Below are 9,409 nucleotides of genomic sequence, written 5' to 3'. Positions count from 1 at the left end.
CAGGATTGATCCTCGGTTGCTCAGTATGTGAGCTGATAATGCTGTTAACTGAGTCACGAGCACCCATTATTATCATCAAACAGGTTCTTTGATGCCAGTAAAGAGCTCTTTTAATCAAAGGAGTTTGATTTGTACTCCCTCTTCTTGGATCAAACCTGATTACCTCCCATTTCCCAGGTGCTGCATGACTCATATAGGTTTAGTGCTTCTATATGAAAATAATAATAATGAACATAAGAGTAGAGGAACACAGCAGTAGGCCTATTGACCTATGCACCACTTGTAAAGGATCCCCATTCTGATTTCTCTCTATTTCTTTACACTGTTGCTTATCTGTCAGCCATGCCTTGACCCAGGAGGTATTTTTTTCTCCTATACTATATGCTACTTCATTCTTCATCAGTTTTCTGTGTGGAACTCAGTCTATATTCACAATATTGCATTATTTATCATGCTTTGGACAGCAAGAATGCTGCTTTGTAAAAAGAATGCTGCTTTGTAAAAATTGAGGACAAGTTATGGCTAGTTTATAATAAAATAAGATGGAACAGTGATGCGGTAAGTTGTAAAAAAAAGAGATAGATTCTGTAGATATTAAACAAATTAAGACTGAGGTAGAATGGTCGTTGAATACAACAATGACAATCAAAAGTAGTTGGGGTATTAGAATTTTAGGGGGGCACAAATTTATGACAATATAACACTAACTGTGGACTGTGGGTATTATCTGCACTTTACTCTGATTCTGTTAGTCCAGCCTCACTTAGGAATGTTTTAAGGTCATGTTCTGTAGAGATGAAGTATCTCTTCCCAGTGGGCTGTTTCCTAACTGCGATTTTTCCATCCCTCACAAAGCACTGGTGGATTCATAGATCTAAATTTACTCCCTGTTCAGTACATCCACACTTACTACTGTGCAATCTACATCTACAGGACCTTAAACTCCAATATCAACCTTGACCTAAAACGCTTTCTTGATAGTTGTGACAGAACCCACAGGCATAACACCAGACACAAACATCTCTACGACATTCCCCGTGTCCGACTAAACCTTTACAAAAATTCAATGTATGTCAAAGGCCCTAAAATCTGGAACACCCTGCCTGAGAACTCTAGAACTGCAGACACATTCATCACCTTCAAAACTACCATTAGAAAACATCTTATCTCCCTGATACACCCCATCAACTAACTACACGAATACCACCTGGTGGTTCATACTTACACTCACTCACCCATTTGACCATAAACAGAAATATTAATCTCAATCTTAAAATAATGAATCCTATGATACTCCAATACTGAAACTATGTACTGTGCCAAAACAAAAGCATTCACATTGCTAAACTCACAAACTAGTATTTAGTCACTTAGCCATAATACCAACTTACCTCATAATTTGTAATATTTTAAAATAAAGAATTAAACTAAGTCTGCCCGAAATGCCTAGCCATGCTAGGCGTTCTAGTGGTACACTCTGTAATCATTATTTAACTACATGTAAACCACACAACAACCAAATTCTGTAAATTCAACATTGTAATCTTTATAGAGAATAAACTTTGAATTTGAATTAAATTATGTCTTTCAAGATCGCTTTGAATTACGTATATCTGAAAGTAATGATTCCATCAACTTTGCCACCATTGAGGTCAGGCTAATTGATCTATAATTTGAAGTTAAGGACCTGTTGCCCACATTTTAAATGAGATTACATTTGCCATTTTCCATGTTTCAGGTAAGATAAGATATGTTTGGATTTTTAACCTGGAGGGTTAGCCACCCAAGATAACCCAAGAAAGTCAGTGCATCATTGGGGTCCTTCAATCTTGTACCCTAGGATGTGACCTACACCAGTCGACTAACAGCCAGGTACCTACTTATTGCTAAGTAAACAGGGAAAGCAGGTGTAATGAAACATGTCCAGTATTTTCTCCTATGTCAAGGATTGAACCATGAACGCTCAGTGTGCGAAGCGAGAGCATTGCCAACCAAGCAATGGGATCTGTTGAAGAGACATGTTAATAGTTTGCAAAGTTCCTCCTTACATTCCTTTAGAACCCTTGAAACCAGCTCATCAGGGCCCAATGACTTATTTAGTTTCTATCTTATTTTCTGATGTACTATGTCATTTGCGACTTCTATCTTGAATAATTTATTCCTATCCTGACTTGTATAACTGTTGATTTCTGGGATTTCATTTGTATCCTTGTGTGTAGAAACAGAGCTTAAATAAGTGTTAAAAATGATACTAACAGTAGGCTAACCTGAGTTACATCTCGCACGTGGATGCACTGTATTGATAAACATGTTGTGAACTGAATCTCGAACAACAGTTATTTCATTTTTCAGGTGATTAGACATCTTTGACCTGAAAACCACAGGGGTGCAAAGAAATCTAAAAATGGTCTGTGAGGTCACTGGACATAACTGTTTATGACTTCTTTCTATGGGGGTATGTGAAGAGCACAGTTTATATACCACCACTACCTGCAACCCTGGAGGAGCTGAAAATTTCAATAACTGAAGCAGTTTGCATGATAATTCCAGATATGCTGCAGAGCGTCTGGACCGAACTGGACTATCGCATCAATGTTTGATGAGCAACCAGAGGGGCACACATTGAGTGCCTTTAATGCTACCCTATACCACATGAAATCCTGCATCTGTGTATCATGTGGTATAGGGTAGCATTAAAGGCACTCAATGTGCGCCCCTCTGGTTGCTCGGCAAACATCGATGCGATAGTCCGGTTTGGTCCAGACGCTCTGCAGCAATCTGGAGTTATCATGCGAACTGCTTCAGTGATCAAAATTTTCAGCTCCTCCAGGGTTGCATGTAGTGGTGGTGCATAAACTGTGCTCTTCACATACCCCCAAAGAAAGAAGTCACAAATAGTTTGGTCCGGTGACCTCACAGGCCATTTTTAGATTTCTTTGCACCCCTGTGGTTTTCAGGTCAAAGATGTCTAATTGCCTGAAAAAAAATGAAAAAACTGTTGTTAGAGAATCAGTTCACAATACAGTGGACCCCCGGTTAACGATTTTAATCCGTGCAAGAGGGGTAATTGTTATGCGAAATAATCGTTATGTGAATGAATTTTCCCCATAAGAAATAATGGAAATAAAATTAATCCGTGCAAGACACCCAAAAGTATGAAAAAAAAAATTTTTTACCACATGAAATATTAATTTTAATACACACAAACTGAAAAAGGCATGCACACTTACATGACACTTACTTTTATTGAAGATCTGGTGATGATTGATGGGATGGGAGGAGGGGAGAGCATTATCTTCTTACTGTTTAGAAGGGGAATCCCCTTCCATTACGACTTGAGGTAGCAAGTCCTTTTCTGGGGTTACTTCCCTTCTTCTTTTAATGCCACTAGGACCAGCTTGAGAGTCACTGGACCTCTGTCGCACAACAAATCTGTCCATAGAGCTCTGTACCTCCCGTTCCTTTACGATTTGTCTAAAATGGGCCACAACATTGTCATTGAAATAGTCACCAGCACGGCTTGCAACAGCTGTGTCAGGGTGATTTTCATCCATAAAGGTTTGCAGTTCAACCCACTGTGCACACATTTCCTTAATCTTTGAAGTAGGCACAATGGATTCCACAACTGGCATAGGCTTCTCAGGGTTAGCCCCAAACCCTTCAAAATCTTTCTTAATTTCCATACTAATTCTCACCCTTTTTACCACAGGGTTGGCACTAGAAGCTTTCTTGGGGCCCATGGTCACTTACTTTCCAGAAACAGCACCGAAAACACTGTAATAATACGAAATATTCCGAGTGTATGCTTGGATGTTACCGCGGAGGCTGGCTGGTAAACAATGGGACGGGCGGCACATGTGAGGCTGGCTGAGGGCACATTGGACGCGTCTCGGACGAAAATCGGTGAGCGGGTTTTTAATCGGTATGCGCGGCAAAAATTTTGCGATAAAAGTAAGCGGTATGCGGAAAAATCGCTATGTGATGCCATCGTTATGCGGGGGTCCACTGTATATTTGAATCGGTTTATCAATATATTTGAATTAGTTTAGATATCATAATATTGTGAAATAAGGGAGTGTTTTTGTGGACACCCTGTACAGTCATACCCAGCCCTATGCCATTAATTGGTTCCAAGAGCCTTGATGTAACCCAGTTTTTGATGTAAACCGGACATAATGCCTTAAAAATGTCTTAAAATGGCGACAAACACCGTAAAACTAGCAAAAATAACTCGCCAAAGAATATAACTACAGCCTCTCCTCACTTAGTGACATACACTTGTTTACTTACGGCTCGGACTTACGATGGGCTCTCTGACCAGTATGCATACCTGTTATGACTTTGATGTCGTAACTTAAATAAAATGTTCCTGGCTCCTAAAGGCTGCTCACACTGCTGTTTAGGGGTTATAAAATTACACTGAAATACATAGCAAACCTTGGGCCAGCATGTACTCATATATTAAACAATATTAATTAATATTAGGAATGAAGGACAAAAACTCACCTATATAAAAATACTTTTTTTTTTTTCAACAAGTCGGCCGTCTCCCACCAAGGCAGGGTGACCCAAAAAAGAAAGAAAATCCCCAAAAAGAAAATACTTTCATCATCATTCAACACTTTCACCACACTCACACATTATCACTGCTTTTGCAGAGGTGCTCAGAATACAACAGCTTAGAAGCATATACGTATAAGGATACACTACATATTCCTCCAAACTGCCAATATCCCAAACCCCTCCTTTAAAGTGCAGGCATTGTACTTCCCATTTCCAGGACTCAAGTCCGACTATATGAACATAACTGGTTTCCCTGAATCCCTTCACTAAATATTACCCTGCTCACACTCCAACAGATCGTCAGGTCCCAAGTATCATTCGCCTCCATTCACTCCTATCTAACACGCTCATGCACGCTTGCTGGAAGGACAAGCCCCTAGCCCACAAAACCTCCTTTACCCCCTCTTTCCAACCCTTTCGAGGACGACCCCTACCCCTCCTTCCTTCCCCTATAGATTTATATGCTTTCCATGTCATTCTACTTTGATCCATTCTCTCTAAATGACCAAACCACCTCAACAACCCCTCTTCTGCCCTCTGACTAATGCTTTTATTAACTCCACACCTTCTCCTAATTTCCACACTCCAAATTTTCTGCATAATATTTACACCACACATTGCCCTTAGACAGGACATCTCCACTGCCTCCAACCGTCTCCTCGCTGCTGCATTTACCACCCAAGCTTCACATCCATATAAGAGTGTTGGTACTACTATACTTTCATACATTCCCTTCTTTGCCTCCATAGATAACGTTTTTTGACTCCACATATACCTCAATGCACCACTCACCTTTTTTCCCTCATCAATTCTATGATTAACCTCATCCTTCATAAATCCATCCGCCGACACGTCAACTCCCAAGTAGCTGAAAACATTCACTTCTTCCATACTCCTCCTCCCCAATTTGATATCCAATTTTTCTTTATCTAAATCATTTGATACCCTCATCACCTTACTCTTTTCTATGTTCACTTTCAACTTTCTACCTTTACACACATTCTCAAACTCATCCACTAACCTTTGCAATTTTTCTTTAGAATCTCCCATAAGCACAGTATCATCAGCAAAAAGTAACTGTGTCAATTCCCATTTTGAATTTGATTCCCCATAATTTAATCCCACCCCTCTCCCAAACACCCTAGCATTTACTTCTTTTACAACCCCATCTATAAATATATTAAACAACCATGGTGACATTACACATCCCTGTCTAAGGCCTACTTTTACCGGGAAGTATTCTCCCTCTCTTCTACACACCCTAACCTGAGCCTCACTATTCTCATAAAAGCTCTTTACAGCATTTAGTAACTTACCACCTATTCCACATACTTGCAACATCTGCCACATTGCTCCTCTATCCACTCTATCATATGCCTTTTCTAAATCCATAAATGCAATAAAAACTTCCGTACCTTTATCTAAATACTGTTCACATATATGCTTCAATGTAAACACTTGATCTACACATCCCCTACCCACTCTGAAGCCTCCCTGCTCATCCGCAATCCTACATTCTGTCTTACCTCTAATTCTTTCAATTATAACCCTTCCGTATACTTTTCCTGGTATACTCGGTAAACTTATTCCTCTATAATTTTTACAATCTCTTTTATCCCCTTTCCCTTTATATAAAGGGACTATACATGCTCTCCGCCAATCCCTAGGTACCTTCCCCTCTCTCATACATTTATTAAACAAAAGTACCAACCACTCCAACACTATATCCCCCCCTGCTTTTAACATTTCTGTCATGATCCCATCAGTTCCAGCTGTTTTTTAGTGCCAGGAAGGAAAAAAAACTGGCAGGAAATGGCAGAAATCGTACACCAAATCCAGTCATTCCTGGAGTGGAACCACAGTCGATGGCCTCCACTCCAAACCAACAGATACAGTTAAGACACATATGCAACATCTGGATATCTTTATTGTAGACGTTTCGCCATCCAGTGGCTTTATCAATACAGATTCTAGGACATAATAGGAAGACAGTAGAACTATATACAAAAGATGAGGTAATCAGTCCCTCGGCCTTGGAGTTAGTGTTCACAGCATCGTGGTGGAGGAGAATATTCTCCTCCACCACGATGCTGTGAACACTAACTCCAAGGCCGAGGGACTGATTACCTCATCTTTTGTATATAGTTCTACTGTCTTCCTATTATGTCCTAGAATCTGTATTGATAAAGCCACTGGATGGCGAAACGTCTACAATAAAGATATCCAGATGTTGCACATGTGTCTTAACTTTCATATTGTCGGTATTTTATACCTTTCTTGCACAACAGATACAGATACTAATGCCGGAAAAAAAATCCCCCCCCAGTACCAACAATACCACCAGTCCGATAACATTCTTCTTTGCAAATATACAGGGTCTAAAGCCAGCAACAAACAACAAAATACCTTTCATCCGTGGACTGCTTGCAGAGGCAAAGGCAATGTTCGCGGCTTTCACTGAGACCCACATAAAGGATCACTTGGACAACGAAATATGGATCCCAGGTTACAACCTATACAGATGTGACAGAGTGAACAGGCAAAAGGGGGGGGTTGGCCTGTACATTGCAGAGTCACTTGTTTGCACAGAACTGCTAAATGCCTCAAATGATGTAGTGGAAGTTTTAGCAGTAAAGGTCGAGAACCAAAACCTAGTCATTGTGATAGTCTACAAGCCTCCGGATGCAACATCCCAGCAATTCCAGGAACAGCTGTTAAAAATTGACCACTGTCTGGAAAACCTTCCAGCTCCTGCACCCAACATCTTGCTCCTGGGGGATTTCAACTTAAGGCACCTAAAATGGAGGAATATAGCAAATAATATTGTTGCAGTAATAACACCAGGAGGCAGCTCTGATGAAAACTCACACTCACGCGAGCTTTTAAATCTCTGCACAAAATTCAATTTAAACCAGCAAATAATAGAGCCTACTAGACTGGAGAATACACTAGACCTCATCTTCACTAACAATGATGATCTGATAAGAAATATCACCATATCAAAAACAATATACTCAGATCACAACATAATTGAGGTTCAGTCATGTATGCGCGGAGCCCCAGACCGACATAATGAGATTAGTCACGAGGGAGCATTCACCAAATTCAACTTCAATAACAAAAACATAAAGTGGGACCAAGTAAACCAAGTCCTAACCGATATAAGCTGGGAAGATATACTAAGCAACACAGACCCCAACTTATGCCTAGAACAGATTAACTCGGTGGCACTCGATGTATGCACAAGGCTTATTCCTCTAAGAAAAAGGAGGAGTAGATGTAAAACAGAAAGAGACAGGCGCTCCCTTTACAGGCGACGGAAAAGAATAACAGAGCAGCTAAAAGAGGTCAATATATCTGAAATGCGTAGGGAGACACTGGTCAGAGAAATAGCAAGCATCGAACTTAAGCTAAAAGAATCCTTTAGGAGTCAGGAATCGCGGGAAGAACTAAAAGCCATAAATGAAATCGAAAGAAACCCAAAGTATTTCTTCTCCTATGCCAAATCAAAATCGAGAACAACGTCCAGTATTGGGCCCCTACTTAAACAAGATGGGTCCTACACAGATGACAGCAAGGAAATGAGTGAGCTACTCAAGTCCCAATATGACTCAGTTTTTAGCAAGCCGCTAACCAGACTGAGAGTCGAAGATCAAAATGAATTTTTTATGAGAGAGCCACAAAATTTGATTAACACAAGCCTATCCGATGTTATCCTGACGCCAAATGACTTCGAACAGGCGATAAATGACATGCCCATGCACTCTGCCCCAGGGCCAGACTCATGGAACTCTGTGTTCATCAAGAACTGCAAGAAGCCCCTATCACGAGCCTTTTCCATCCTATGGAGAGGGAGCATGGACACGGGGGTCGTCCCACAGTTACTAAAAACAACAGACATAGCCCCACTCCACAAAGGGGGCAGTAAAGCAACAGCAAAGAACTACAGACCAATAGCACTAACATCCCATATCATAAAAATATTTGAAAGGGTCCTAAGAAGCAAGATCACCACCCATCTAGAAACCCATCAGTTACACAACCCAGGGCAACATGGGTTTAGAACAGGTCGCTCCTGTCTGTCTCAACTATTGGATCACTACGACAAGGTCCTAAATGCACTAGAAGACAAAAAGAATGCAGATGTAATATATACAGACTTTGCAAAAGCCTTCGACAAGTGTGACCATGGCGTAATAGCGCACAAAATGCGTGCTAAAGGAATAACAGGAAAAGTCGGTCGATGGATCTATAATTTCCTCACTAACAGAACACAGAGAGTAGTCGTCAACAGAGTAAAGTCCGAGGCAGCTACGGTGAAAAGCTCTGTTCCACAAGGCACAGTACTCGCTCCCATCTTGTTCCTCATCCTTATATCCGACATAGACAAGGATGTCAGCCACAGCACCGTGTCTTCCTTTGCAGATGACACCCGAATCTGCATGACAGTGTCTTCCATTGCAGACACTGCAAAGCTCCAGGCAGACATCAACCAAATCTTTCAGTGGGCTGCAGAAAACAATATGAAGTTCAACGATGAGAAATTTCAATTACTCAGATATGGTAAACATGAGGAAATTAAATCTTCATCAGAGTACAAAACAAATTCTGGCCACAAAATAGAGCGAAACACCAACGTCAAAGACCTGGGAGTGATCATGTCGGAGGATCTCACCTTCAAGGACCATAACATTGTATCAATCGCATCTGCTAGAAAAATGACAGGATGGATAATGAGAACCTTCAAAACTAGGGAGGCCAAGCCCATGATGACTCTCTTCAGGTCACTTGTTCTATCTAGGCTGGAATATTGCTGCACACTAACAGCACCTTTCAAGGCAGGTGA

General features: G+C 40.8%; 1 protein-coding gene across 5 annotated transcripts in view; it reads left to right on the top strand.

The window, feature by feature from the left end:
* Window positions 1-9,409, top strand: part of mmy (UDP-N-acetylglucosamine pyrophosphorylase mmy) — a 266,724-nt gene that overhangs the window by 5,432 nt on the left and 251,883 nt on the right. For 2 of the 5 annotated variants that reach the window (XM_070100496.1, XM_070100498.1), the window contains exon 2: window positions 1,739-1,872. The exons of the other annotated variants lie outside the window; for them this stretch is intronic. The gene's annotated coding sequence lies outside the window, so the exon portion shown is untranslated. The remainder of the gene's footprint in view (window positions 1-1,738; window positions 1,873-9,409) is intronic. 5 annotated transcript variants of the gene reach the window in all.

The sequence above is a fragment of the Cherax quadricarinatus genome, chromosome 73, assembly GCF_038502225.1.
Source record: "Cherax quadricarinatus isolate ZL_2023a chromosome 73, ASM3850222v1, whole genome shotgun sequence".
Classification (NCBI taxonomy): domain Eukaryota; kingdom Metazoa; phylum Arthropoda; class Malacostraca; order Decapoda; family Parastacidae; genus Cherax; species Cherax quadricarinatus.
This window is presented reverse-complemented; position numbering and strand designations above follow the sequence as displayed.